Source organism: Mauremys reevesii, linkage group 5, assembly GCF_016161935.1.
Source record: "Mauremys reevesii isolate NIE-2019 linkage group 5, ASM1616193v1, whole genome shotgun sequence".
Taxonomy (NCBI): Eukaryota; Metazoa; Chordata; order Testudines; family Geoemydidae; genus Mauremys; species Mauremys reevesii.
The window spans coordinates 127786977-127812054 of NC_052627.1; the positions used below are offsets into that span (position 1 = coordinate 127786977).

Sequence of the window (25078 nt, forward strand, 5' to 3'; positions counted from 1 at the left end):
CCTCATTACACAGTCTATAGCCTTGTCTGCATTGGAGATTTATCCAGGTTACTGTCACCTACCCAATTCCCAGTGAAGACGGAAAAAGCTGATACGAGGCTGCAATTTGCACCAGGCAGCCTGCCCCAGTTTCAAGCAGTCTTAAGCTGCCTAGTGCAAATTGTGATAATGGCAGCTTTGCTAGTATACACTAGGGGGTTGCACTGGAACAGCTATACTGGCATTTGGCCGCTAATGCCTGAAATTCACAGTGTAGGCAAAGCGTTTGTAAGAATGTCAATATGGGGTTAAATTCGGATCTTACTCACACAACTGTAAAACAAGTGTAATCCTTCTGCCAGTTGGAGTGGGCAGCAAGAAGGTCCGGGTTCAATATCTAGGGGGTTCCTTTCCAACAATATAACCAGAACCTGCTTAAGCCCCCACCCAGTAACCTGGGAAAACTTCACTCTACCCTCTGGGTGACTCTAAGAGGCAATTTTCCCCCCTTGTGCAAGCACAGAGTCTGAGGCAGAAATAGTTTCTTCAATGAAAGTAACCTATAATTAATCTGAGAAAACAGCACTAGCGGTATTCATAACCATAAAAGCATGAGCAAGACACCCTCCCCATAGTACGCTGGGCAGTGTTCTTTGCTTCAGGTTCTTGAGTCCAACACGAAAGTTCCTATACTGTGCCCCCCACCTTAATACACCTCTGAACTCTGGGTCTGCACTGACCAGGGACAACAACCGGGACTGAGGTATCTGCATGAATTTTCCTCCTGCCATGAGTGGGGTGGGAAAAGCCACCATGCTATCTCTGCTGTCAGGGCTCCTGCCAGCCGCCTGCTTGCTGCTCCCACCCCCTGCTCTTGCTGGCCACCTGCTCATTGCACTTGCCGGCCATCTGCCCACCTGCCTCTCTGCTGTGACCTCTGCCAGTCATTCTCTCAGTGATTTTTAGCTCTGGGCAGAAACACAGTCCCACATGCAAATGATTTCAGTTCTCAGTGACTTTTAGCTCTGGTTGAGCATTTTTAAATAACAAAGAGGTTCCTAATGAAGCCTATTTAGCTCTTCTTTTAAACAGTTGGGAGGAACAGGTTAAACCAGTCCAGGAAGGAACCTTGCTGAGGCTGTTCTGCCTCCTAGATAGGACACTTGTCCCCACCCCTCTTACTGTCACAGGGCTCTAGCATTTGAGCCCCTGGCTTAACAAGGACCTTTCAGCTGAAGGTGACCCCCCTCATTTGAGACAGGTTAAGCACAGTCCTGCTTCCCTGCATTCCTACAATAATTGAAACATTTTGATAACAGCATTTCACTACCCCTGCATTCAGCACTAAAGTGATTTGTACCCAACACCAGCCAAAAATTGATTATTTTAACCCTGCTCTATGTGCTGACTATCTAAGCAGAGCAGGAGCAAACTGTATTTACATAAACACACCCAAAGTCTCTCCCCTTCCCAGCTAGGTGTCAGGGAAGCATTAATTCAGACCCAACTTGCAGGAGAATGACTCCTTTCAAGATAATTAGGGCCCCCTCTGACACCTGTTGAAGGTGATGGACAGACTGTCATTGATTTCAACTGATGTTGGATCAAACACTTTGGGTATATCTACACAGCAAAAAAAGACCCAGAGCAGCAAGTGTCAGAGCCTGGGTCAACTGACTCAGGATCGCAGGGCTCAGGCTGTGAGGATAAAAATAGCAGTGTAGACACTGGAGCTCAGACTGGAGCCTGGGCTCTGAAACCCTGTGAAGTGGGTATGTATTGGTGCCATGGCCCAAACCCTACACCCACCCCCACTTGCTGGGTTTCAGAGTCTGGGCTGTAGCCCCAGCCAGAATGTCTACACTGCTGTTTTTAGCCCCACAGCCTGAACCCAGTGAGTTTTTAATTGCAATGTAGACATACCCTAACACACACCAACCAAATACGGAGAAAGAGAGAGCAGGCTCTTACCTAAGGCACGGAGGCACAACCTAATCCCCCTTGCTCCAGATTAGCTCTTTTGCTAATTGATTGCTGAAGTCCCCGATTGCATGCTTCTCTACAAAGCCCCTACCCTGGAAGCTGGACCAGGTAACCCTTTTCAGTGTAAAGTGATACCTTGAAATTTTAACACAGTTTTCATTGCACTATAATTTAGACTGTAACGTCTTTGGGGGCAGTCACTATTTTTCGCTATGCCTAAAATAATAGGAGCCCAGTCTCAACTAGGGCTTCTGTGCTCCATTTTAATACAGATAATAGATAACAGTAATAACTTTGTCCACAGGGATTGTACTAGAAGTGCACACCAGAAAGCAGAATGCTTTGCATCAGGTTGCAGGGAAAACACTTGTCTTGCAAACAGGGGGAGTTAAACAGAAGAGAATTTCAGGAGGGGCCATTGTCCAGATAGAAAATATTTGATAGCATTTGCACATTTCTATGAATATTGACCAGATCTGTACAATAAAAATCACTTTGTTGGTGCTTGCTTGCCCTTTGTGCTGTGAATCTGTGTGTGATCAAGTCTCTGTAGCACACAAGTTTGTGGAAAGCTGGGTGAGTAATTATTCCAGGAAAGCACATTTTGAATTTTCACTGAAAAAGTTTTGGTGCCAGAAGTTTGCCAGTTCTACAAAAGCAGACATTAGAAAAATATCTGTCTTTTTAAAAATGTGAGCATTCAGTTTCTTTTCAAGCTGTGAGTTCAGAATCATTTCTCCTTTAGGGGTATTTAAGGCTAGTGTATTTCACAAAAGGCCATTATCAAAAGCAGGCGATGGAACAGCTCTCTGTTAATAGGCAGGTGGACTTTCACATACAATAGGGAGAAATTACAGGTTTCATACAGGATCACTCATCAGACCCTAGCTGAAAAGTGCCATCTCTTTTATCTGAGGACGTCTGTTGGTGAAATATGAATGTGCATGTTTAAATGGTCCATTGTGTCAAAAACAACACATGAAAAGGCCCAGAAAGCTACTATATTCTGGCAGGAGTCTGTATGAGAGAGGAGAAAATAGAGAAAATTGGATAAGAATTGCAAATAATTCTCCTATATTGAGTCATGAGACTGAGAAAGAAAAGGTATTTTCAGCAGCAGGAACTTCAAATTGAATAGAGAGAAAAGAACCTATTGAGCTGATTTTAATTATGCTGGAACAGGAAATGTTTTATATTAAACTGAGGACCAGAGGAGATGATGCACTAGCATGAACTGATTTTCTATTTTATGTGTACATATAAAATTAGAAATCCACAGAGGGAAAAATAGTAATGATTTTTAGTATAATAATATCAAATAAAAATAGCATGATTTTTTTTTCAAAATACATGAAGTAACATGAAGATATTTAGGCTCCTAACATCCTTTGAAATCAAGTCAAGTTAGAAGCTCAAATACCCTTGAGAATCTGGGGCTCAGACTCCAAGTATGTTTGTTGAAAGTTCATGGATAAAATGGTACCACAATATAAAGATATTTTCCAGCGGTCAGATATCTGCTTGAATGGATCTCCCACCACAATCAGCACAGCTGTTACCGTTGTTTGTATTTGTAGTAGAGAGACCAAAAACTGATTGTCCATGCAGAATGAACTGCACTCCTCTCAATGGATTGAGTGTCTTCCCCAGAGTTCAAACACTATGAGTTAGTGTCTAAACTCATTCCTTTCCTGTGGCTTGGCTTTACTGGTGGCTCAGTAACAAACTTCAAACTAGAGTTTCTCCCCGAGCTTTGTTGCTCCCAAGCTCTTTCCCTAAAGGACACTCTCTGTCCTACCTCCCTAATGCCCTCTCCCAGATAGTCAATCTCATCCATCCTTGTACCCAGTGTGGAGCTAATGAGTTACATTGTCCCAGTGAGTCAGTAGAATTTCAGGATTGTCATCCCCAAGCATTCAAAATCAAATATTGAACTCCTAATCTCCCCAAAAATTTGTTTTTACAAGTCACGCAGTTGAGCATTTCACATTTTCAGGCTTTTCTCTGCAGCCAGGAGGGTTAGGAACTTTTTTCCTAATAAAAGCTGAGATTCATGATGCCAGGAGATGGGCCTTTAAGCAATGCAGAAAACATTATGAGAATTTGCCACAGTGGACTTCAGTATTTTCATTCAAGGTTCTAATACATGCTAGTAGGGTTCCATCAACATATACGAGATCTGACATTCTACTCCACAGTTTTTCCAGGTCAGGGTTTGAGGCACATCGGTGGAGTGTGTGGGGAAGAAAATTGATGTGCTACTTCCCAGACTGCATCTGTTGTATGAGAAATAAAGAAATTCAATCATGACTGTCATCTGCACTAAATCCAGACAGGTCCCTATCTATCAAAGCAATTAACCACATGCTTAACTTTAATCTCATGATCAGTCTCCCTGAAGTGTGGTTATTAGCATATATAAATGCAGGTTCTTTTTTCACTGAGTCACCACCTACTCTTTATTAAAATCCTTTAGAGTCACTTCTTTCTTAAAAGTCACTAAGTTACTATAAGCAGTAGTAGCTCCTAAAATACTCAGTGTGTCCCTATACCAGTATTTTTCCATTCTCTATATCTATCTACCTATCTCAACCTAGACCTTCATCTAATGTAAATCAGCATAAGCCCACTGAAATCAATAGCATTACATCAAGGTACACCAACTATCCATCTGCCTATCATTCAATTCCTTATAATCAGATACCTGTACTTTTCTATTGTTACTGTGGCAAGGCACCTTCTCGGTCTCCCCAGCCTCTGCTGCTTTTAGCCCTGGTGAGACAGGCTTGGGTAATGTGGCCCCCTTGGGACACAGGGGAAGTATGTTCCTTCTCTCCACCAGTCCTTTTTAGCCTATTTTTCCTCCCTTGTGGGAGAGAATACTGCCTCTCCTCCTGGTGACTCTCACTGCTCCTAGCAGCAAGGCTCCTTCTCTCCCCCTTCTCCTTCCTCCCAGGGGAGGGTTTAAAAAGGTCTCAGACAGCCCTTAGTGAATCAGCTGATCCTAATTAACCTCAGGTAGCTCCCTCTCAGCTGATTCTAATTGATACTTTGGTAACCCCTTCTCAGCTAAACCTGATTGACCCGTAGTTACCCTCCAGTTGATAGGGAGGAGGGCCTTTTAACCCTCTGAGACTGATTTCTACCCCTCCCTCGCAGCTGTCTGTCCTGAGTTTATCACACTACGAAGAAGCATTGAATGGAATCAAACTACACTAATTAAAGAAACTGAAACAGATAAGATTCTACTAATGAACAATAATGTCCTCAGTAGAATACAAACAATATACAGAAATCATCAGTGTCCAGTGATTTTACAGCAGGTATTATTTTTATGATAGGTATAGGTTATGTCTATGCCTCCCTGGGCATATTAGGAGGGCCCCAGTCAAAAATCTACCAGTCCACCAATGGTCCTGCTGCATGCAGGGTATGTCTACACTTGATTTTTCAGTAATCTTCTAAAACACATTCACTCACATGGTAGCAAATTCTAATTACTAATAATTGGAGATACACCAATCTCCTAGAACTGGAAGGGACCTTGAAAGGTCATTGAGTCCAGCTCCCTGCCTTCACTAGGCAGGACTAACTGTTGCACCAGATCTCTAAGTAGCCCCCTCAAGGATTGAATTTACAACCCTGGGTTTAAGCAGGTCAATGCTCAAACCACTGAGTTACCCAAACAGCTCTCCTAGGACACATGCATTTGTTCCCAGCTGCATTTAGCTTCCTGATAGGGTTAGAGACAGCTAGAAGAAATGTTCATGTCCTGTTTTAACCCACTTAGTGCGGTACTGTGGGACACTACTTGTAATGTCGTGCCCCAGGCTGGGTCAATGGCAGTAGGGAGTGAACCTGGCATCTCTGAATCTAAATGCATGAGCTTGTCCTGCCTGAGCTAAAAGACTCAGCTCTATTAGCAAAGGCTGTAGAAACCTCTATCTGTGGCCCAGCCACCACTCGTGGGTGACAGAATGCCATGGTACAGGTTACATGGTCACACTGGAATTTACTGTTGTGTTAATTAATACATATCAAAACACAAATGAAACTTCTAGTGTGAAAGTTCTTCCAGAGTGAAAGAATCACCTGCCTAGACCTATGGAGTCTTTCTGCACAGCCCACTTCCATCTTGCACACCTATAGAAATTCTGGGGTTTGGCTCTTCTATGGATGCAGGACTTCACCCAGTTATGTTACAGTCGCTGAGTACAGGGCTCATCTAGATATTCTTCTGCATCAGTCTCAAGTGCTTATTTTAAGTTTAATATTTCTTGCAGTCTCAATTTTCCTTAACGTTTACAGTCCATGCTCCATCAACTTTAATTAAATTCTTAATAGGTGTGTTTAGCTGTATAGTTTGTACCTTTTATTTTTTTTTACATTTGCAGTCTTTGAACTCTTGTCACTGAGGCTATATATATATATATATATTTTTGCCTCTCTTGGTTGCTTTAATTAGATTGCTTGCTTGTTTGCTGTTTTACTTTTAATTGGTTGGTGCATGTTATAGAAATTTCAGAAACTGCTACAGGTTTTCTTTGGGTGGAGATCCTCAGTAACAGCTTGAGGTGTCAAAGATCATCTGTACATACCTAGTCTCTCCTCCCCTTGTTCACCAGCACCATCTTCATTTCATGTGGCTTAGTGGAAAAGGCTGAGTAACAAAACTGATAAACCTGATCTATGAGGAAAACCCGATCTATAAGGCAGGGTTAAAAACATTGGGCATGTTTAGTGTGGACTCAAGAAGACTGAAGAGTGACCTGATAACAGTCTTCAAATATGATAAGGGCTGTTATTAAGAGGACTATGATCAATTGTTCTCCCCACCCACTGAAGGCAAGATAAGAAATAATGGGCTTAATCTGTAGCATGGGAGATTTAGGTTAGATATTAGGAAAAGCTTTTTAACTATAAGGGTTGTTAAGCTCTGGAACAGGCTTTCAAGGGAGGTAGTGGAATCCTCATTATTGGAGGTTTTTAAGACCAAGATGGACAAACACCTGTCAGGAATGGTCTAGATCTATGGGGTACTGCTACAATGCAGGGGGTTGGAGTTTAGGATTTCTTAAGCTCCCTTCCAGCCCTACTTCTCTATGAGACTAAGCTCAACTCCTAGCTCCACTCTTGGGAAAGTCACTTAACCTCTCTCCAAGGCTTGTGGTGGATTCTCCATCACTGGTGATTTTTAAATCAAGATTGGATTTCTTGTAAAGATAAGCTCTGGTTCAACCAGAAATTATTTTGGGGGAATTCTATGGTCTTGTTATACAAGAGGTTGTACTAGATGATCGCAATGGTCTCTTCTATGAATATATGGGAAGGCACAGGGGTTAGATGAGACTCCCTTCAGAACCTGAACAAGCTACATACACTATTACTATGGTACACCATCCAGACAATCATCTGAAGGTTTTCTTTCCATCAGGAATTGAAACCAGCTGGCCTCCTCCAGGATTCCAAATACACAAACAAAGCACTTAAGCGTCCTTTAAGTCCCATTGATTTCATACAGCTATATCCCAGCATTCAAGATACCATGGTCCCAGCCCTGCACTGAGATGTTGCATACAATGTCTTTGCAAATGGCACAGTATCTGCAGAGATACTCACTGTACATGGCATAACAGTACATACTGCACTCTTAACAAAGCTCTAAATCAATCTAAATTTTTATTGGAGCTTGTACTGTACTTTCTGCAACAACTTAATATCCTCCAGCCCATGCTGCTAAAAAGAAACAGAAGACTGACCACTGGTGGACAAGTAAGCCCTTGGATTTTCCAATTACTGCTGAAAATAGTCCAGTTTGTATATAAAAACTTGAGCAAACTGACTTACGAACCAGAAAAGATTTAGCGGGAAATCAAATCAAAGACCACATTATACCATACACACCCAGCAAATGCATTGTCATAGTTGCCTTTTTACAGAGCTAGTTCTGTGCAATATTCACCATTGGATGCAGTTTTAATTTTCCCCATTAATAGCTGACTGCATATACGCCCCTGTCCTGCAAGCACCCATACAATATTTTCCATCACGGAGTCATTTGTTATAATAGCTGTTAGAGCTGTGGTTTTCAGTTTTAACTTAACCACGGCACATTTCTTATTGATTTATGTGAACAGCACTGTCAGACATGGTGAAAACAATGATTGTGGGGAGGGCTGAAGCTTTCAAATCACATCTTAATACTGATGTGCCTTCAGATTTCACAAGAAAAAAATACAAAATGCTGTTGTGATTGGAGCTGCTATAAGATCAAAGGCAATTGTGTTCTTAGGTGTAACTCATCTAATCTGTAATAAAGCTCTTTCCTCCAAGATCTATTCCCCTGTAGAAAGCACTAGATTATATTAGCATGTGGCATTAATACAAACAATAGTTGGTTGGATTTATAAATGCCTAAAATGTGTCTAGATTGGTTTTCTAGCTAGCTGTTTATCAATTATAGGATTCCATGCAACAACAAAATATAGCTGGTAATTCCTAAAAGCCAACATGCACAGTAAGGGCTAGTGAGCATGTTGGAGTGTTAGTTTTCTGAGTTGTAATATGTTATCTTTAGTCTTTCATTTTCCCTTTCCAGTTTAGCATTGTCCGTTCATCATGGAGCTTTCTTGGGACCCGATGATAAATGGCCATTGGAATTACCATTTTGGGTTAGCAGCACATTTTTGATCAAATGCCTCTAAAGGCAACAATTCTTTGAGCTGATGAGTCATGCTGCCAAAGTTAAAATCACTTTAGGAAATATTGTGGGTAGCAATTATCAGCTCCTTGCTAGTGCCGGCAGAGGGCAAGAGACAGAGCACTATGCACTCCTTCCATGTGATAGATCTATTTCTCTGCAAAGGTTTAGAAATCAGCCATTCCACCCACATTTTGATGGGGGTGGTTGGACTTTTACAAGCTATATTTAAAAGCTCCTCTTCACGAGTGACCATCTGGATCTTAATTTACTTTAGGTACTCTTATAGGATATATTTTACCAATATCTCTTGTCTATCACATAAATCAAAGTGGGCTGTGCTATATGGCAAAACACTACACATAATACCAATTACTGATTATCCTTTGAAATAGCAACCATTTTTTTTTACATGCAGAGAATATTTAGGGCTGTTTCTTGCCATGAAAAACTCCCTATGGAACTCAGATGTTAAGATTTTGGGGTTATTCCTTGAAGGATTCGCTTCCCTTCAGTCTCATTTTCCCATACCATCAATGCACTCATTTCCTCCCCCCTTTACTCGCTATCTTACCTCTGCTTAAGAACCATGGAGGCATGTCTTCCGTTTCCCCGCTCCGTGTTGCATGATGGGCATGGGAATTGAGAACATCAGACACCTAAGAATGGGCTACTGTAGACTGAACCGCTGTTCTCTTTGGTAGTCCAGTCGCAGACTAAGAGCAGCCAGCACCTATTAGTGCAGTCAGAGAAGAGCACGCCTTTTAATCCCACCTTGCATTTGCAATTGTCCCCATTTCTCTTGATTACTACTTCCATTGGTTTGCTGGACCGGGGAAAGAGAGAAGTCTACATTCTCCCCAGTCTCTTTTTCATCCTCACCTTCCCAGGTCTGTCACTAACTTGCTGTGCATCGTTGGTCAGGCCACTTGGGCCCAAATTAAGTAAACAAGTAGTGCATAAAAACCTACAAAATTGTAACCAATTTGGAACAAGGAGGCAACAAGCCAGTGTTCCCAGATCCGGTGAGGTATTAATCTTTTCTGTATCATGCTGATTCATCTTTGGTGTACAATATTTGATTAATAAATTGATCGAGATGGTTGTCTGATGTCATGACACAAATCCTAATACAGGAAAACTGAAAAGATCATTTGGGAACTGTTTTGGTTGAGTTGAATGAAGCATTTTGCCAATTTGAATCACCATTTCTTCGTTTTGAACCCATATGCCCAATCAGTTCATTGCAAAAATGTTGAAACAAAATGTTTTGACATTTATGGGGAAAAAATCAGTTTTGTTTTGGTCACAATTATTTGCTGAATGACCCAAATTTGCAGATAGCTTTGGTGACCTGACAAATACATATTTTAGAGAATTTACTATTTGAAAACAAAAAATCAGCATTTGTAAAGACATATATTTTCTATCCCCAACTTGCACTGGGCATATTAGACTTGTTTTTTAATGTGCTGCCTCTTACAATTTAATTGTGAGACTCACAGTATAAAGCCCTAGCTCCTGGAGTCATTTGATGACATAAGAATGTCAGTGCCGATTTAAAAAAAGTCTCTAGATCTCATAGTTGTACAGAAAAGCATAAGCTATTTTGGGCTAAAATCCACTTCATCGGATGCATAGAATGCATACAGAGAACACGAAAAGGTGGGAGTAACCATACCAACTGTCAGAGGCCAATCAATTGAGATGAGCTATCATCAGCAGGAGAGAGAAAAAAACCTTTGAAGGTTTGTTTTGTTTTGTTTTTTCCCCTCATCTGCCATTTTGTTATGGAAACAAGTAAATAACTTTTCCTTATTCACTTCTCCACACCACTCTATCATATCCCCCCTTAGTCTCCTCTTCTCCAAGCTGAAGAGTCCTAGCCTCTTTAATCTTTCCTCATATGGGACCCTCTCCAAACCCCTAATCATTTTAGTTGCCCTTTTCTGAACCTTTTCTAGTGCCAGTATATCTTTTTTGAGATGAGAAGGCCACATCTGTACGCAGTATTCGAGATGTGGGTGTACCATTGATTTATAGAAGGGCAATAATTTATTCTCAGTCTTATTCTCTATTCCCTTTTTAATTATTCCTAACATCCTGTTTGCTTTTTTGGCTACCACTGCACACTGTGTGGACATCTTCAGAGAACTATCCAGGATGACTCCAAGATCTCTTTCCTGATTAGTTGTAGCTAAATTAGCCCCCATCTTATTGTATGTATAGTTGGGGTTATTTTTTCCAATTTGTATTACTTTACATTAAATTTCATTTGCCATTTTGTTTCCCAATCACTTAGTTTTGTGAGATCTTTTTGAAGTTCTTCACGGTCTGCTCTGTTGTCTTAAGTATCTTGAGCACTTTAGTATCATCTGCAAACTTTGCCACCTCACTGTTTACCCCTTTCTCCAGATCATTTATGAATAAGTTGAATAGGATTGGTCCGAGGACTGACCTTTAGGGAACACCACTAGTTACCCCTCTCCATTCTGAAAATGTACCATTTATTCCTACCCTTTGTTCCCTGTCTTTTAACAAGTTCTCAGTCCATGAAAGGATCTTCCCTCTTATCCCATGACAACTTAATTTACATAAGAGCCTTTGGTGAGGGACCTTGTCAAAGGCTTTCTGGAAATCTAAGTACACTATGTCCACTGGATCCCCCTTGTCCACATGTTTGTTGACTCCTTCAAAGAACTCTGATAAGTAAGACATGATTTCCCTTTACAGAAACCATGTTGACTTTTGCCCACAATTTATGTTCTTCTATGTGTCTGACAATTTTATTCTTTACTATTGTTTCAACTAACTTGTCCAGTACTGACGTTAGACTTATTGGTCTGTAATTGCCAGGATCACCTCTTGAGCCCTTTTTATATATTAAATATTTTAAATCTCTGTCCTTTACACACATGCACACATACAGCATGCTTGGGTGAGCCCCTTTCCAGTGCCTTCAATTCATTAAATTCCAAGCTGTGTTTGCTTTTTAAGCTCTCATTACAACTGATGCTTTCGTGTTTCTTTCTGTACTAAGGGAGAGGATGAGTTGTACAGTGTACATGATATTACAGACCAGGAATGAAGCTGACATTTTCTATTCACAGCAGTTAATCCACCAGTACGTATGAACTTTTAATCCTTTTAAAGACATTCCCTTTGGGAATGTTAATCTTTATGTTTTCTTATGGAAAAGCAATCAGTTTGTATGCCTTATAACTAGAAACTTAACTTTGTTCCATTTTATCACGTACTTATTTTGTCTCATACTTTTTCAGCTTGCTGCATGTTGAAGATAGAATGTAGTTAAAAAAGCCTACATTTTAAAATACAAAAGGGCTGATTTCCACCAGCTGTGGATCTGGACCTTAAAAAGTTTTATGGTAGCATTGGTTTGTTGTTTCAAAGCACAGCATCCCAGTAATGCTTTTGCATTTGGGGATAAGTCTGGAGTTATAAAATATTGATCTCTATATCTGCAGGATGCTCCTGGAAACAGAAGAGAATATAAATGAATTAAAACATATTTGCTGAAGTTTCCGTTTCTATAGGAGTCATGGTCCACAAACAAAATGCCCCTTCGTGAACCTGAAGACTCTGCCACTTTGCTTAATTTCATGCATAGCGTTTCTGCCAAATAAGATCGCTTTGTAGAGTCTTGAAGGCTGCATTGCCTGAAAGAAACATGAAGTATGGTTATGATGCAGAGTGCTTATAAACCCCCTGCATGGGACTGCAGAGAATACAGCACATTTGACAGATGCAAAGCTGAGGAATTGCTTGATACAGTTCTTGAGAACTAAACTGAATAGAATATCAATATTAATTGTGATTTGTATTGTTTTCCCACATACACCCTAGTAAGGGATTGGGACCCCACCGTGCTTGGCAGCATACATGCACAATAAAATAATAGTTCCTCCCTCACACAGCTTACAGTTTAAACACATGACAAGACATAAGCGAGGGAGTAAAGACACAAACAGGGAGGGAGGCTCAGAATAGTAAATAGTGCTAGGAACTGAACACAGATCTCTTGAGTACAGCTCGATGGGAAATGGCTTTCGTATCCTGCAAATAATTGAGATTTCAACAATGTTCCCCCTCTGAACCAGGACAAAATGGATACCTGTCACAATTTTTTTTTGTGAAAAAGGTGGAGAAAGACCACCCCAGAAGCCAGCTGGAGAGGGCTCGCACCTGAAGAATCAGGTTCAAGTCTGGGATCTGTCTGATTCAGAGCAGAGACATAAACCTGGGTCTTCCCCACCTCACTCAAGTGCTATAACCTCCAAGATAGGGCTCCCTCAATCTCTTCTGTTGGAGATGGTTCACTTTGTATAACTTCCATATTAAATAGCGCTGAGAGAAAGGCTGACTCTACAACGCGGTTATTAGAGTGCTCATCTGGATTACAGAGGGATTTGAACCTCACTCTCCCACTGCTCCTGGGTGTGCCCAAACCACCAAAGTATTGGCTAGTCTTGAACTGGTTCTTGGCCTCACACCAGACATTCCATCCTGGACCTGAGAAAGTTTAGTCGAAGCCAGGCCTTCCGCAAAGAAAGGTTTTGATGAATCAGTATTTTCTGCTGAAAAAATATGTTGTCAAAAAATTCCTAACCACCTCTCCTGCAGAGTCCCAGCGCATTTGCATCTTTTGGGTGTGGTGTTCCATCCCATCCAGTGGCACCGAGACCACTTCAAGAGAGAGATAAAATGAGTCTGCTCTACAGCCTTAGCTAACAGGCAGTTGGCTTTCAGCTCATGTGGTAGAAGCTCATGCACTAAGCTCCAGAGATCCCCAGTTCAAGCCTGTTCACTGGCAACTGGGGTCTGTTGGCGTTATACGTTGTCTTACCCACAAGACAATTCCACTACACTAAAAGGAGGAAGACACTACAATTTACTATAGTAATACTGTACTATTTATATGGAGACCAAGAATATTTGTAATAACAGTAAAAGCCAACCTCCAACCATCAGGGATTATGAGGAGACCTTCATTGGGAACAGGTTATCCCACATCCGCCTACTGTCTGGTTCTTACACCTTCCTCTGAAGCCCTGGTGCTGATCACAGTTGGAGACAGGATGCTCAGGTAGGTGAATCTTAAGTCTGTTAAAATATGCCAATTCTTATGTTTTCTCCTTCCCTCCCCACACACAAGTGTTAAATAACTGGCAGTAAGAATAGCTTAATCTGGACATGGATGTCCAGTTGCAATCGCCTCTATGCTTGTAAAATTCATATTACTTTGAATACAGGGTATTTCCATCTTTAAGCCATAATAATTTGCAACTCATTCACCCCAAATAATTGGAACATGTCAGGTGGAAACTTGTAGAGAGAACTATTTTTAAAAGGTTCACTGTACCAAAAGCCAAGATAAAAAAGGCACTGCTCACAGATAATTATGAGTTAGCTGTTATAAATTATGAGTACTATGTCTGCTATGACAATTTGTCAGTTGCTGTTTTCACAGAAAATGGTCAAGAATTATTTGTTTTATGGTATAATATCTCATATTCATTTGAATGCAGCCTTAATTACAGCTGATATTCATTTACAAGGTACACAGATGCAATGAAAATGCAATGGCAGGTAAATCAGTGTCAACAATTCATTCCGCGCCCCCCCCCGCCCCCCACATCCCCAGCTATAAAAGTGTAGGATATTTTACTTGCTATTTTAAAATCAAATTTCACATTTTCAGAAGTGGAAGCAGCATCACTGAATCATAATATTGATTATATTTAGCCATGGATCACAAACAAGCTAGCATTAGTATCATTCAAATAATATTTGTACTTAGGGTGACCAGACATCCTGATACTATCGGGACCATCCCGATATTAGGGGCTTTGTCTTATATATGAAACCACCTTCCTTCCCCCTCCCCCCCTGAAAAAATATTGTCCTGATTTTTCACAATTGCTATCTGGTCACCCTATTTGTACCCTCGCCTCATTAGCAGAATTTAGTGCCGCAATTGCACACAATGGAATTATCACACTGAACAGTTAGGGCGAAATCTTGGGGTCCTGACTTCATTTTGCTCTGACTGAGCTCAGTGGGGTTCCACTGAGTACAAACATATGGCTCTGTTATGGTTTGTAGCCAATGCTCCATAAGTGAGGGATAGGAAGAGCATTTGACTGGGAATCGCGAAGACTTGCTTCTATTTCTGAGTCTGTCTTTGGGTCAGGGCAAGTCTTTATCTTCTGTGTGCCTCTGTTTGCCCACCTGTAACCTAAGGCTAATGATGCCTACCCATCTTTAATAAGAGACTTGGGATATGTTCATGAAAAAATCTCTATGTAAGGCTTATTATTGCTGGGTTGCTTCTTGCTGCACTTAGACCCAGTAGGCACTGTGATTTAGCAGTTATTCATTAAATTGCCAGCAATGTGTCCAGCCATGTACATGCCACCTAGATAACTCTTGGCCCAGGAGATTTACAATATAAAAGATAGACTGGAAGGAAGACCCGATGCACTAGAAGACCTAGGGAAAGATGCTAGATCTTTCTGTCCCACTTTTTTTTCCACCTTTTCACCACCACTCAGCCCCTTCCAATAGTAGGGTGAAGAAGCACTTATGAATCTTCAAAAGGCATTTGAAAGGGGATGTAGGCGGTAATGTATAGGAACTGGGTTGCAACACTTAAAATCATTTGTGAGACTTCTATTGGTCCTCCATATCATCTATTGCAGAAGCCATCCTGAACATAAGAACACAGGAACATAAGAACGGCCATACTGGATCAGACCAAAGGTCCATCTAGCCTAGTATCCTGTTGTTCGACTGTGGCCAATATCAGGTTCTTCTGGGAGTATGAACAGAACAGGTAATCATCAAGTTATCCACCCTCTCTTGCCCATTCCCAGCTTCTGGCAAACAGAGGCTAGGGACACCATCTCTGTTTAGCCTGGCCAATAGCCATTGATGAATCTATCCCGCATGAATTTATCTAGTTCTTTTTTGAACCCTCTTATACTCTTGGCCTTCACAACATCCTCTGGCAAGGAGTTCTATAGGTTGATTATGTGTTGTGTGAAGAAATACTTCCTTTTGTGTGTTTTAAACCTGCTTCCTATTAATTTGATTTGGTGACCTCTAGTTCTTGCATTAGGAGAAGGCATAAATAACACTTCATTTACTTTTTCCACACCAGTCATGATTTTATAGACCTCTGTCATATCCCCCTTTAATCATCTCTTTTCAAAGCTGAAAAGTCACAGTCTTATTAATTTCTCCTACTATAGAAACTGTTCCATGCCCCTAATCATTTTCATTGCCATTTTCTATACATTTTGCAGTTCCAATATATCTTTTCTGAGATGGGGTGCCCAGATCTGCACGCAGATGTGGGTATAACATGGATTTATATAGAGGCAATATGATATTTTCTGTCTTAATATCTATCCTTTTCCTAATGGTTCCCAACATTCTGTTAGCTTTTTTGACTGCCCCTGCTCACTGTGTGGATGTTTTCAGAGAACTATCCTCAATGACTCCAAAATCTCTTTCTTGAGTGGCAACAGCTAATTTAGACCCCATCATTTTATATGTATAGTTGGAATTATGTTTTCCAATGTGCATTTCTTTGCATTTTTCTACATTGAATTTCATCTGCCATTTTGTTGCCCAATCACTGGGACATATGTCTAAGACAACTTGATCTGAAGTTCCCCCAAGACAAGGGGTTGTGTAGACCCATGTTTTTGTTCAGTCTATGATAGAGATAGGGGAGAGGCACAAAGTTTGGAACTGGATCAGGATCTAAACTCCCTCAGATCAAAAGTCTGACCAGGGATGATTTTGGCCCCAGAACTAGAAATAGAAAGTGCTTGCCTTTATTTTCCAAACAAAGAGGTGTATTACACAAGTGACATGACAGAAAGATGGGGCCATATACACCAGATTGAGATACTGATCCCACTGACCTCAGTGGAGCTATGACAGTTTTCACCAGGCTCCGGATCTGTCCCAAAATATTTAGCCACATTATACAGAAAAGAAGTGCATTAGAGGAAGCAGCTGCAATGGATTAAGCACAAAACTGACAGTCAGGAAACCCGGATATTATATCCAACTGCTAGTCATTCCCAGTATGAATTTTGCCACATCACTTTTGTTTTCTATGCCGTGTTTTACAAATGCTCACACACCTATATAAAACAATTTCAGATCTGTGGATGAATAATGCCATAGAAATGTGAAGTGTCATTATTAGCACCTCTAGCACTAACCATCCTTCACTATCAAAAATGTTATTTCCTCTATGGTGTGGAACCATCTATGAGTGTTAAGAATATCAATATTTACACGTTTGCAGTATTTCAAACTGCAGTAAGGCTGGAAATTAATAGAAAAGCAGAACAAAATGTGGGCAGTGTTTTGAATAAAAAATATTTTACTTCCTAATGCAATTCCATCAAAATATTTTCTGAGGCAAGTGGAGGGAATGAAAAGAAAAAAAAACTGCTGAAAATAAAGCCAGTCAAGAACTTAATCAAATGGATCATGAAAATAATGAAAAGAACAGCATCCCCAAGGGTTACTGAAAGATCTGAAGAATTTACTCATTGGAAAACAAAATGTTACATGGGAGTAATGTACAATGAATGCAGATCAGAGAATTAGGAGGAATAAGCAAAAAGGATGGCCAAGTTTTCAGAAAGTCTTGTGTACTGGCATCTGAAAATCATTATTTTAATTATTCCCTCTAACACAAAGTCGAAATGTGATCTAGGATACTGATTTCTAACCACTAAACAGCCTTTGGCAGATGCGTAAAAGGACTATTTGGAAAGATACAGTTTCACATTACTGACCAGGCTAGAATCTGACTTGAAATAAAAAGAAAATATTAATGTGAATAAATTAAGCATATGCTTAAGTGCTTTGCTTGTGCAGAGCCCAAGTAGTCAACCGAGTGCCCAACTCCAGGGTCCCCATCACAACATGCCTCCCTTTTAAACCAGAGGCCTATTATCCTGAGTGCCTCTAAACTGTCCTGATGTCACACATGGAGCAAGGGGGAGTTGTTTATTTCCAGTTCAGAAGCTCAACAAGACAAAATATACACCGAGAAGATATAGCAATCATCCCACTGAGACAGAGACACAGACAACTCAGTCCAGATCTAACTGATTTCACTGGACATTAACAAGAAAATTCAGAGCAGCTTAGATAGTTACAACATTTCTGACTATGAGATAAACTCAGTTCTTTGATCGTGCGTGGATAATCCAAAGAGTCTAGAGACCGAAACAGCTCTGCTATCGATGTTATATTGGAAGCCAAAAAAACAATCTAGCAAATAACTTGTAATGGTTTTATCAGAAAAAAATATATCACTGCCCTTCAGAATAATATTCCACAGCTGTATAATAGGACTGCTTTCATTTTTCATTGATGAGAAGACCATGTGCAAATGATCACATTTTGTGGAATAGCAAATATGCTCTTTCGCTTTGTTTTATCTGCTCTAGAACTATTTCTTCCCATGGCACATGCACTGACCACTGCCCGACTCATTCATTGCTTATTTGATGGCCAGCAGGCAATGTTGAGTGAAAGAGTGCTATGGTCAAGGTCAAGGAGCTTTTGCAGATTTGCAATCCACCAGAGTGTACTTGATTGAATGCTGGAGAATCTTTCTTAAATGCATATTAATTATCAAAAAGAAAGCAATTTTAATAAATACTTCTCCTTTTTTCTTGATAGTTCAAGGATATAGCTCCAGAAGTCCCTCTAAGGGACAGTCCCGGTAACCCAGCCCTCCCCACAGCCATTGCAGGACAATGTGCAAGCAATGTTTCTATCTTTTTTATGGGAATTATATTAAGGTGCTGGTTACCTGAGGTAAATAAAATCCTACAGTACTTTTTGTAAGAGTCTTAACTCCATCATCCTGTATAAACTGCAGCTCACTGCATTCTATCTACACAGGAACAGAGGAACTGCCAAATTGGATCAGATCAGTGGCCCACCCTGTCCTAAAACCATGTCCCTGACAGTGACCACTACCAGATGTTTGAGATGAAGGTACAAGAAACCCTGAGCCGGTCAGTTATCTGACTTCCAGAAGCACTGTACAGCCAAGTCAAGGGAAGCTGCAGGGAGCTCAGCTTTTTTGAAAAACAGACCTCTTTTGGGGGCACCTAACAATGGACTTAAGAGCCTGACATGAAACACCTAGTTCTGAAAACCCTGGAGACTTTCCTTGATGGAGACAATACATCAAAACATACGTAATGCCATTGTTGGCATTATTCAATATACATTGTGATTCATTGTCATTCATTGTTGGGATAGCTACATTGTGATTCATATATCCATGTGATATGTTATAGGTCATTCAGGCCTGGTATGAATAACGCATGCTTGACATGAATACATGCATTGCAAGTTGGCAACCAAAGCAAGAACGTAAGGTAAGGTGAAGGACCATTAGAACTATTTGTGCAAAAACAATCTTGTTATGTTCTGAGAAAAATATGGAAAATCAGCAGAAAAGGAAACAACCAGCTGAACTGATATAAAATTGTATAAGAATTGGAGGAAATGGCACAGCTTGGATCATGGTGGCCTGCCCAGGACTGTCTCTTTGGAATTGTGTGGGTACAAGGCCTAGTAAACAAAGGCAAAGAGCGGATGATGCGACGAAATGGACTTTTGCAATTCTGAGTCGTTTATTGATCCCGAGTCCCGTATGGATACAGATGTGGTTTTCGCCGGCTCCCTGCATCTTATGATCTAAATGAATCTCGACTGACCATCGGAACCATTCTGACCTTTGGAATCTGGTATTGTATGTTTGGGTTGTAAATGTAAAGTAAATAAGGTTTGTGTTGTACTCAATAAAAACCATTTAAAGTATTATATACCAACACTGTGCCCGGTATCTGCCTTAGGGTGACCAGACAGCAAGTGTGAAAAATCGGGACAGGGGGTGGGGAGTAATAAGAGCCTATATAAGAAAAAGACCAAAAAATTGGGACTGTCCCTATAAAATCGGGACATCTGGTCACCCTAATCTGCCTGCTCCCCACCCCATAGGGAGACCTCTATTGCGGATGTAACACCATCTAGATGCTCCAGTGATGGCTGCCTTCAGAGACTTTAAGGACAGAAAAGGTCATTAGGACCATTTAGTCTGACCTCCTGCATAACATAAAAGAGAGAATTCCACCCAGTTAAAAGCACTAACAAATTAATAATAAAGTACAATCAAGAGTGGAAAGGCCTTGTGACAGTTATAGTTCAGTGGTATGAATCACTGAATTTTGGCAGCTATACACTTGAAAAACAAAACATGCCTATAATCTCGAGAAAATGAAATTAACATGCATAGGCAGACACTAAACAAAATGGTGATAAACACTATATATATATATATAACATTCTATATGCTCTGATACTTGTTCTCTCTTCCATTATCACAAAGAACAGGAACTGCAGTCTATAATTAAGCTCTAGCAGGTACCCCTGAGAAACAATGACAGTGAACTCCCTGCCACTCGTCAGAATATGAGTTGGTGACCGAACCATTGTGGTGTTCCTCTTATTGGCCTCATTAGCCTGTGTAACGTGCCTCTAAGAGGGAAGAAAGGTTTCAGTACATAGCTTGTCACTAGACTTAATCAGGGAGGATCATGTAGCTTATGATGATGTTACTCAGTGGAAGTTTAAAATAAATCCTCTTTTCAATTAATCTTCAGCAGTGTATTAAATGAAAACCAATTCCATTTGGAATGCTAGTAGGAAATCGGTCTCCTTTTATAACACCGCATCATGCACTCTGTAATCTTCTAGACCAAAATAATGAGACGTACACCAAGGGTTGGATTCTGATGCCTTCCCTCACTTCATACACAGCACTCACAATGCACAACAGAACAACTCGAGGAAGTATGGTGTGAGTGTGAGCATTAGGGTGTCAGAATCTGCCCCCCCACAAAAAAAAAGCTGGACCTGATTCAACCACAGAACCTGCACAGTCCTGAACACTGATCTGTACTTAAATAGAAAGGCTCAGATTGTGTCAAACAGCCACTGCTCTGTGGAGAGAGTGTTATGGAGCCACACTGCCTCAGGAAACAGCTCTGGGAAGAATTGTGTCTCGGGAGGCATAATTACAACCCCTCAGCTCCCTGGAAACTTGGAAAACACAATCCCCAACACAGCATGAATTTACAATATTAAGTATCAGATACTCACAGGCACAAACTCTTCATGATCAAACCACAGAGTAAAAGCAAAAGTAATGTGCTGAGTGACAAGTTAATACAAGGAAGTTGCAATCTCCTCTCAGCCATGCTGTGATCATAAAAAGAGGTTATAGTTCCAAAATACATTATTAGTTGTGAATTATTTGCCCAGGTCTCATTACCACCACTACTTATGTAGAAAGTGCCATAGGATTGTAATGACTACAAGTGATCAGGACCTTGCTTTTATGAGTAATCTAAAAGAGTGATTCATTCCCCCCCCCCCTCCCCGTAGCATGAAGACACAAACACAAAAAACCAGGCCTTAAGCAGGAATTAGAGAACTCCCCGACCAGGAAGTTCCCATGTTTATTAAGTTCCCTGCTGCAACAAATCCTGGTCCTGTCTGGTAACTGTGATGGACTCTATAACCACTTCATATCTCCATTTTTTCGTATTAAAAGATTAAAACTTAAATTATAAACCAAGGTATATTTACATAATTCAAAATAAACTTCACATTCCTTAAAACGATTTATATTACTATGATCCCATATCGATTCCATTTCAATAGTCATAAGCAGTATTCCAAAGATCAAGTCTTTGAGGGAGTCTGATCAATCTTCCAGACCATGTTCTCATTTCTGTTGAGTTTGTGTGTGGAGTTCCCTGGAGAGCGGCTCACTTCCTAACAGAGTTCCTGCAGGTCCCAGATCCTCTCTTTGTTGTGTTGGGACATAATGAAGATGAATACAGCTCCTCCTGAAGTCTCCACTAGGTAGGATCTGGGAGCTTATGCCTGGTTCCAAACGTCTAGGAGCTTGTGAGCCAAACTTTGTTCCATGGTCTCAATTCTGGGAGTGTGTTTGTTCCATGCCAAACACTGCTATTTTGTTGCAGATTAATTTTTATTTCAGGGACTCATTTTTTAAATTCCTTCAGATACGGCAACTTAGGTTTAAGCAGTATTGGAGCCACAAGTAAAGGTTTTCTAAGTCATCTTCCCACCAGAAATTCTGCTGGAGAGAGTCCAGACACAAGCAAGGTTGACCGAGCACTCTGTAGGGCTCAACTAATTTTTACAGAAGTCTTGATAAAGTCTGCCCTGTTCTCTTCACATCCCCATTGCTCTGGGGGTAATGTGGACTACTAGTGGGATGTTCATAATCAAGGACCTGTGCAAGCCCTATGTTTCAGAGGTAAATTGAGGACTTTTCATATATGATGTTCTGTCTGCCTATGAAATGGGTATCAAAAGCCTCTTTCACTTTGGTGTGTTCTTTCTTTTCTTTATCAGCGAGGGGTAGGGCCCAAAGGATTTTAGCAGCATCACCATGGCAAATATCAGGGCATTCACCTGGAATTCTTGTGCTTTCTCTGTTATACCAGCGGAATCGCTCAAATCTCTGGATCCAGCAAGACCTTCTGCCTGAATTGCCAGAATCAAACTTCTCTAGCAAAGCCAATTGCGCCGGAATGATGTTGTCACTTGACCTGCCCTCCCAACCGCCGTCATGATGGAGGTGAGCGGGGGCAAACCTGAGAAGTGCTGCCACTCTGTGTACCAGGCCACGATGCTCGGAGCAGGGAGCCGAGCCAGGCCCACAGGGCAGGAGCTGCTGCTGCAGGGAGAGTTTTTCGTTTTATGTTGTTTTGTGTGTTCTTTTTCACTTTATTTTCTGGTATTTTGTAAATGTGAAATACACAGGGCTCTTCTAAGCCATGCCACATCAACCCTCTTGGGTTGGTGAGCCTTTCTTGTGTGCAGTGTCTTGCCTGTTGGACTTGCACACTGGGCCAAGTGCATTTGTGATCCCCTCTGTGAATGATCCAGATGTTAACTGCCTGTTACTACAGCTGGTCAGGAAATGGTTTTTGTTCCCCTGAACAATTTTGATGCAAATGGAAAAGTTTTCATTGTTGTAGAAATTTTGCTTCAAAAGCTTTTGGGTGGGGGAGGAGGGGTTGTTGACAGCGCCGCCCCCCCCCCCCCCCCCAAAAGGAGCACATTTTGTGTTTGCAGCTGGGTGTTTTGGGCCAAAATGTTGCAGTGTATGATTGCTAAAATGTAACAAACTTTTTTAGGGGGAGAAGGGGTTTGAAAAAAATCACTAAAAATAATAGAAATCACACATTTCCAGCAAAAATTTCCATTCTGACGAAAAAGCCATTTTTCATCCAGCTTTTCCCTCTGCTGCTGCAGTGTAGTGAATTTGACCCTTGAACTCCAGTAGTAGTGGTTTCTGCTTTGTGCTCTAGCTCTGGTAGAGGACTCTTCCAGGCTAGAGTGGCAAGTTCATTACACACACGAGTAATTGCATCAAATATTAATAAAACTGCTTGAATGCGTATAGTAAGTTCTACTCTTATAATTGAGGGTAACAGGATTACACTCCTAGAAAGAAGATCCTTTGTGCAAGGAACTTGTCTTTTTAAGGCCCTGATTCAATAAAGCACTCAAGCATGTGCTGAATTTTAAACATGTGCTTAAGTCCCATTGAAGTCAATGAGAATTAAGAACGTGCTTAAGTGTTTTGCTTAATCAAAGCCTAAATGTCCAGGCACTGAATAAATGAAACATACTGAGAAAATGATTATACAACATGTTAATATAACACTCTATATGAATACAGTCCAACACCCCGTGGAGGATTGCTACTGAATTCAGTGGGCATTATAAGAGTCCTGTAAATATTAAATCTTGAATTTTCATCTTTACTCAAGCAAAGCTCCTATTGAGGTTAGTGGGAGTTTAGCTTGGACTTCTATGGAAGCAGGATCAGACCATGAGTAAGAACTTCAGGATCTGATTCAAAGATAAGGGACAGCATTGCACTTCACTGAATATTTTTTCCTCCCTATATATATAAATATATGAAAAGTTAATAAAAATTCTCAGTTGAAAAATATATGGGATTTGCATTTTTTTGATGTTTTGAAACATTTTCTTTTTTTAGGTTTAAAAAAGGTTACATTTATTTTTAAACAAACATTGGAAACAGAAAAAAAGATAAAGAAAGGATTATTTTACATAAAAATACACATGGGTATGCACATTGCCTCTGAAGTTTAACTTTAAGGGATCTTTCTTTTTCTTGGAGTTAATGCTACTCATGTACAATCTGATCCATTAAAAAAAGAAACTCTGGAAAGAGAATTGCTTCAATTATTTTATTTGTTCATTAGAAATGCAGTGTTTTAATTGCTCCTATAGGCATGAAAATGTAAGAGCTTCAAAGATGACAACGCCTTTTCTACCGAAACACTCACACTTTGGAGTTATTTTATGAATCAAATTTTTTCCCAATAAAATTATTTCAAATTGCTATAAAATTGGTACTGATGGTGTATTATTTTTATCAATTAATCAAGATGACATCTCTTGTACCATGACTTTTTGTTTCTTCTTAATAGCCGTCCTGAGTTTTAACCCTTTAAATCTGACATTTTTAAGAACATCAATCAAATGATGGATTGGAAAAAAATCTTTCTTATGGGATAGATCCTATTTCCATTTAAATCAGAGGGAAAACAACTAACTTCACAGGACTTTGTCGCCTACAAAGAGCTACAGTCAATAGTAACTTTATAGTGTTCTCAGAATGATTTTCACGGTGTCCCCAGGCCCCTAGAACTGCATAAATGACTAGAGGAGTAATTGGGCTAACATCAAAATGTAGATTGTGTTCTGATCCAACATAATACTTAAGTATATGTTTAATGTTAAGTATGTCACATTGGCTTCAATGAGACTCTCAACATGCGTAAAGTTTAGCAAATGTTATGTGTCTTGCTGGACCAGGGCTTTGGGTAAAAAATGCATCCAAAATGTCTTGTGTCTATAACATCGGTCTGAAAAAATCTCGCAAGAACAGGTTTTCTCCTAATAACTAACTAATTAATTAAGTATGTATTAGCATTTCAATAGGGTGTTGCTTTTTTGGGGAGGAAGAAGTTTACATTTTTAGTTTTTTTACATCCTCAAAGCACTTTGAACTTTGGGCCACAATCCCTGCTTGATGTCCCAGGTTTTGATCCCAAGCTGGGGAGGGTCACCAGACAGCTGCCATATCCTGAACTCCACCCAGTAGCTATTGAAGCCAGGTGGGGTGGGAAGCTACTACCACTATAGCCGCATTAAGGCCTCATCTATGGGAGCTCTAATTGGAGGATAGCCCAGCTCCACCGATTG

At 40.5% G+C, this 25078-nt stretch overlaps 1 long non-coding RNA gene across 1 annotated transcript; it reads right to left on the reverse strand.

Moving 5' to 3' along the window:
• Positions 1 to 3581: 3581 nt before the first annotated feature.
• Positions 3582 to 4899, reverse strand: LOC120406939. Its single transcript, XR_005599673.1, has 2 exons — positions 4667 to 4899; positions 3582 to 4238 (listed from the first exon to the last, which is right to left on the reverse strand). It is a non-coding gene; the product is annotated as an uncharacterized LOC120406939 (long non-coding RNA).
• Between the last annotated feature and the right edge of the window lie 20179 nt (positions 4900 to 25078).